We start from the raw sequence: 6853 nt of genomic DNA, 5'->3' as shown, positions 1-6853 counted from the left end.
AGGCAGGCAGAGAGAGAGGGGGAAGCAGGCTCCCCGCTGAGCAGAGAGCCCGATGTGGGGCTCGATCCCAGGACCCTGGGATCATGACCTGAGCTGAAAGCAGAGGCTTTAACCCGTGAGCCACCCAGGTGCCCCGCAGACCAAGTTATTTTTTAAAGAAGAGTGTTAATGTCTTTAAGCCAACCAGTCAGCTAAGAATTTTTTGGAGTCCTCTTTGTCTGTAAAGTATTATTTAGCTATCCATAATTTAAGAATTCAGAGCCACATTCCTGCCATTGTTCCTTGGTGAACCCCTAACCACAATAAAAAAGGAAATTTAGTCTCTCTCCCTGCAGGCCAGACAAAGAAAATTGCAGCGAAGGGTTCAGAGGGGCAAATTAAATGTCACTCTGACCCAAAGGTTTGGAAGGAATGTAAAAATTCCATTATGAAAACTGAGGGAGCACAAGAAATCACGGTGGTAAAGTCGAAGTACACTCGTGGGCTGATGACATTCGCATGAAAGATGGGACCTAGAACACAGGGACACAGAGAGTCTGTTCTGTTGGCTTCTGGACTTGAGGCAGAGGCAAACTAGACTCTTCGGTCCCTTACAGTCTTATGGCTCTGAGACGGGGAGTAATTAGGGTACAGAAAACAGTGGAACAAACACTGAAAAAAATGTGGAAGTTTGGATACACACATCCAAACCAAGAAAAATAGTTGTAATATATTTAAACTCAGAGGATTTAGCTTTGATTTAGAAGGCATAGAAGAACTGGTTCCAAATCAGGCCAGGAGGGTTGTTTATTTTGCTTTGCTCAAGTCAGATCTAATGATCCTAATGACTTTAAATGTTTCTAAATTATTCCCCAGACTTGGTTAAATTTTGTACTTGGGCCATAGTTGAGACAGCAAACACTGATTTATTTAACGTTCAATCAGCCTAACTCTCAATTTGCTGGCATTCTGGCCCGCTGTACAGCGAGGACTGAAATTCACCCTCCCGCTTCTAAAATATTTCTAGATTATAGCGTCCCTTTTAGAACTATCAGAGTACAGTTTGAGGATTAAGTTAACTATATTGGCCTCTTTTTCCTTTGTCTGTCTGTCTGTCTTTCTTTCGTTCTTTTTTTCTTTCTTTCTTTCCTTTCTTCCTTCCTTCTTCCCTTCCTTCCTTTCTGCTGTTTTTTAGGCATAGGTTATCTCTCTGTTGACCAGAACATTCCACTGAGCAGTGCTACCCAAGAGAACTTTCTGCAGTGGTGAGCATGTTTTCTGCATCTGTATTCTGCATCATGTAGCTACTAGCTACATGACTACTGAGCGTTTGATATATGGCTCATGTGCCTAAGGAACTAAATTTTTAATTTAATTAAAATTAAATTAATTAATTAAAATTTTATTTTTCAAATTTAAATTCAATTAAATAACATATAGCGCATTGTTAGTTTCAGAGGTGGAGGTCAGTGATTCATCAGTCTTGTATAACACCCAGTGCTCGTGATATCACGTGCCCTCCTTAATGTCCATCACCCAGTTACCCCACCCCCCCCCCGCTTCCCCCCCCGCAACCCCCCCTTTTTTTTTTTTTCCTATGCTTAAGAGTCTCTTACGGTTTGTCTCTCTGATTTCATCTTGTTTTACATTTTCCTCTCTTCTCTTATGCTCCTCTGTTTTGTTTCTTAAATTCCAAACATAAGTGAGATCATATGATGATGTCTTTCTCTGACTGACTTACTTTGCTTAGCATAACACCCTCTAGTTCCATCCACGTCACCACCAATGGCAAGATTTCATTTTTGTAATGGCTGAGTAGTATTCCAGTGTATGTATGTACACCACATCTTCTTTATCCATTCATCTGTCGATGGACATCTGGTCTTTTTCCATAGTTTGGCTATGTGGAGATTGCTGCTATAACATTGGGGTGCAGGTGCCTCTTCAGAATGATACATTTGTATATTTGAGATAAATACCTCGTCATACAATTCCTGGGTTGTAGGGTAGCTCTATTTTCAGCTTTCTGAGGAAGCTCCATATTGTTTTCCAGAGTGACTGTACCAGCTGGCATTCCCACCAACTGTATAAGAGGGTTCCCCTTACTCCATATCCTTGACAACATCTGTTGTTTCCCAAATTTTAATTTTAGCCATTCTCACCGGAGTGAGGTGGTATCTCATTGGGGTTTTGATTTATATTTCCCTGATGCTGAGTGATGCTGAACATTTTTTCTTCATGTATCTGTTGGCCATTTGCATGTCTTCTTTAGAGAAATCTCTGTTCCTGTCTTCTGTCCATTTCTTGATTGGATTATTTGTTCTTTGGGTGTTGAGTTTGAGAAGTTCTTTATAGATGGTGGATACTAGCCCTTTATCTGATAATACATTTGCAAATATCTTCTCCTATTCTGTAGACTAGTAGGTAATGTATTACTGGACAGTGCATTTCTAGAACAACAAAGAAGGTACTACATGTTAATTAGCCTATAGATAAACACTATCACTATATGCAAATATGTCTGTAAAACCCAGTGTTCTCCATGCTGGTAGCAGAAGATACTTATCATTTTTTATGCGGCTTGTGGTAGGCTTGTGGATGACCATGATGGCATGTCTGCTGTGGCACTCTTGACCAATGAAGAAGGACTATTAGTTTCCTAGGGCTATCATACCAAAAACTGAGTAGACTGAAACAATAGAAATGTATTGCCTCACGTTTTGGAGGCAAGTCCATAACCAAGGTTTTAGTGGGACCACGCTCTCTCTGACAGGAGAATCCTTCTTGGCTTCTTTTAGCTTCAAGTGTTTGCCAATAATTTTTGGTGTTCCTTGACATATTGATGCATTGCTTGGATCTTCTGGCTGTCTTCTCCTTGTGTGTCTTCACATTGCTTTCCCTCTGTGTGTCTGTCTCATGTCCAAATTTCCCTTTATAAGAACATTAGTCACTGGATTAGGCCAACCCTAATAACCTTATTTTAACTTGACTACATCTGTAAAGACTCTAAGTAAGTTCACACATTCTGAGATACTGGGGGTCAGGGCTTCAACACGTCTTTTTCTGGGGGGATCAAAATTCAACACATAACATTCAGTATAGCAATAATATTCTTGTGTGGAAGTGGGCAGATCCCTGAAAGCTGACAGGGCCCTTCTATCACATGAATCCCCGAAAGGCAGCAGGACCAAGTCAGTGGACCATGTCCACGTACAGAGGCTTGACCATCTTGAGCAGAAGATATGGAGAAGTCTCATCCACTTGTGCTTAATCTTCCCCAGCATCTTCTCTGCTCAGCTCACTGCAGGTATGGTGGCAAGCTAAGGAGACAACAACTTTGAATAGGACTCAAGGCATCCCACCAGACTGGCCTCTATGGTCTGGCCTATACAGTGTTGCTTTCGGAACTCACCACTATTCATGCCCTCTTGGAAATTTAGATGAGAGACTCTTTCCCTCTAAAAAAAAAAAATTGCGCTTGCCCTCTGTCCTTCCCACCCCCTCCCTAATTCCCTCTGCTAAGTCAGTCTGACACGTTTACTCCTTTTTGTCAAGCAGCCTCCTTCTACCATGCATGTGGTATTTTGCATTGCATCAAACTTCTAGGAAACTTGGTAACATTATATATCACCCACAGGCAAAGGACACAAATCTCCCCCAGATGAAGTATGATCTTGGCAGCAGCTCAATGAAAGCCACGGCCCTTGATGAACTAGGCTGCTGAAAGTCTTCCTGGTACCACTGGACCCCTGAGATGACCATGAAGGCTCAGGAGGGCAGAGAGTCTTCACAAAAGTAAGAGAGAAGGGTGTGAAGGAAACACAGACCAAGAACTAGGTCCTGGAGTGAGATGCTGAGGAAAACACTAGGGTAGCATGAGGAGCAGGGGGTGGGAAACAAAAAATAGAGAAGGCCATTTAATCATCATCTCTAAGGACTGAGTAAAATGTTGTCAACCAGGGACACCTGGGTGGCTCAGTTGGTTAAGCGGCTGCCTTCAGCTCAGGTCATGAGCCCAGCGTCCTGGGATCGAGTCCCACATCGGGCTCCTTGCTCCGCAGGGAGCCTGCTTCTCCCTCTGACTCTTCCTTCCACTCTGTCTGCCTGTGCTCGCCCTCATTCACTCCCACTCAAAAAAAAAAAAAAAAAAAAAAAAAAAAAAAAAAAAAAAAAAAAAAAAATGTTGTCAACCAGAATGTCAATAATACTTCGTCAGGGGGTTGAGTTGGACCAAAATCTCCTTAAGGGGAATAAGAAGACTTACAGTCTTTTATATCAGCACCTAGTATGGTGTCTGGGACATGGAAGGTATCCAATAAATGTTAAATAGGTAAGTAAAAAAGCAAATGAATTTGAGGATTACCAGGAGGTTAAAGTACAGAAAAGACAGGCTCAGGTACTATTCTGGGAGCTTCGTTGGAAGATGGAGGCGGAGAGACTAAGAAAGGTATCAGGAAAGAAGGGACAAAATGTGGAGAACAAAAGAATCTTCAGTAACATTAAATAAATACATGAAGGAAAGGAGAAACGAATGAACGAAGAGGTCAAAAACAGCTGAGGTTTCTCACCTGAGACATTGGTGTTATAATGCATCAGATATTCAGATAAAAACCGGAATACAATGTCTCCCATGAAGACAAACGCCCACGATCACCCTGCAAATGTGTTTGGTTTCAGCCACAAAGAGTTAAAGCGTAGTTTTTAAAAAGATTTCCACTGGACGAAAAATGCAGTGGACTCCGCTAATCACGCACGCCTGCTCAGACTTCCTGCAGTTGGCTCCACTCCCTTGTCCCTCCATGCAGCCCACTTCGTCCATGGGAAGGGCTGATAATCCACCAGTACAGTTCAGTTAAATCAGTTAGACTAGGGAAATACTTTAAATTGTTTGGTAAACCAGTACTATTCTGTGCCTCCCAAATGTTTTCCTGCCTCTCTAGCTGCCCCAGACCCTGACCCCCTCCAAAGATCCTTCAGATCTCTCCAAGATCCAAGAAAGAAAGGAGAAATGCCAGGTGTTGCAAGGATCCCTGCTATTGGATCTGCTCCATGTCCATGGCCAGGATCTGTCCCGATGGCTGACGGTTGGTACCATATCAGCTGCTAAATATTATTAATAGCATTCCTTCATGTAGGCCACCTGCCCACTCCCCACAAAGCATCTGAATTTGCCACCTCGGCTCACATCTTAGCGGCTCCATCTTATCCCCAGGTGCTGATCTGAAGTGTCTTTCTTCTGCCAACTCCATATCTCCAAATAGTTGGCTTGTTGACACTGTCATCAGATCGCCCCTAGAACATGGTTCTGTTATAGCCCCATTCCCACGGGTGCCTATGCTCCACCCCTCAGTTTAATTCCCTTTCAATCCACTGCACAACTGCTAGTCAATTTGCATGCCATTTTCCCAGAAACCCCTCTCTGCACCCTTCTGTGGGCTTCCACCCACCCCGTGGTGGCTGTTTATTACAGGATTGGAAGGCTAAAATTTGGGGTACTCCTTGTTTCGTTAAAATTGAGGCAAAACAAAGCAAGAGGAGGAAGGTTTTATTGCAGGAAAAGTTACCTAGATTAAAAGGTTATTGTCACTTGCCTATGAAACTTGAGTAATCAGGAGATAAGAAAGAAAATCAGAAACATAATTTTTCTGTTCAAGTTCCTAAGTGTTTCTTCGATGTAAGCCAAGAAAATATCTAAAGTATTAGGAGCTCCATCTTAATACTGGACTCCTGGGGTGGCCAGAATCTGGCTGCATTTCAGAATAATAAGCATTTGGTTCAGAAGGCTGTTTAAAAGAAATAAAAAGGCATAAAATCTCAATCATCCAATATGGTTTGTGTTAGAATAAATTGATTATCCAAAACCTAACGTGATCAGAGCTCTGCCAAGAGACTGGCAAGCATCAACTGTTGACATAGCCCAAATCCTAATCAGTTATTTGTAACAAGTGATTATTTAATAACCATTTGCATTCATCTTTGCTCCTTCAGCCAAATGGAGGAGGGAAAGAAAGAGAAGAAAGCTCAGAGGGAATAAAAAGAGTTCCAGCCTTATTTTTTTTCTCATTGTGAGTACAAGAAAATGTATCCATATGCAAAGAAAAATCCAATGTTGCCAGTCACACCCAGCTGAGTGAAAATTAAGTCTCTCTTTCCATTTACCAAAATCTCTTTTTTTATTGTTCTTTCTTGCACTTTTTTTAAATTAAGTTTTTCATTTTAATTCCAAAATAGTTAACCTCCAGTGTTATGTTAGTTGTAGGTATACAACATGTAGTGATTCAACAGTTCTATACATTATTTAGTGCTCATCATTTTAAGTGTACTCTTAATCCCTTTCACCTATTTTACCCCCCCCCACTTCCCCACAGATATACTTTGTGTTAAAAGAGTACCCTCAGTTAAAGGTTCCCCCCCCCCAAAAAGAACAGTTTTTACTTGAAGCATACTTCCAAATACATGGTTCTAAAAGATATGTATGACACATTCCACCCAAGAAGAATAGAATACACATTTTCTTCAGGTATACTCAGAAGAATCCCCTGGTTAAATCAAATAAAAAGAGACATAACAAACACTACAAATTTAAGAAGACTGAAGTCATACTGAGTGTATTTTTCAAACACAATGGTGCAAAACTAAGGATCAAATAGTAGATCAAAATATGTCTCAAAACAAGAGAGAAAGAAAATACAATATTCCAAAACCTATGGGTTTTGCAGCAAAAACAGATGTTCAAGTGAAATTCATGCTATAAATACATATATTAAGAAAAAAGTTAAAATAAACAACATGATGCCTAGAAACTGGAAAAATTAGAAACTAAAAAAAAAGAAACTTTGCTGAAATTTAGTAGAGGAAGAAAATAACAAAGAAA

Source organism: Mustela nigripes, chromosome 10 (assembly GCF_022355385.1).
Source record: "Mustela nigripes isolate SB6536 chromosome 10, MUSNIG.SB6536, whole genome shotgun sequence".
In the NCBI taxonomy this organism is placed as follows: Eukaryota; Metazoa; Chordata; class Mammalia; order Carnivora; family Mustelidae; genus Mustela; species Mustela nigripes.
The sequence above is the reverse complement of the archived record's forward strand: the minus strand, read 5'-3'. Positions refer to the sequence as shown.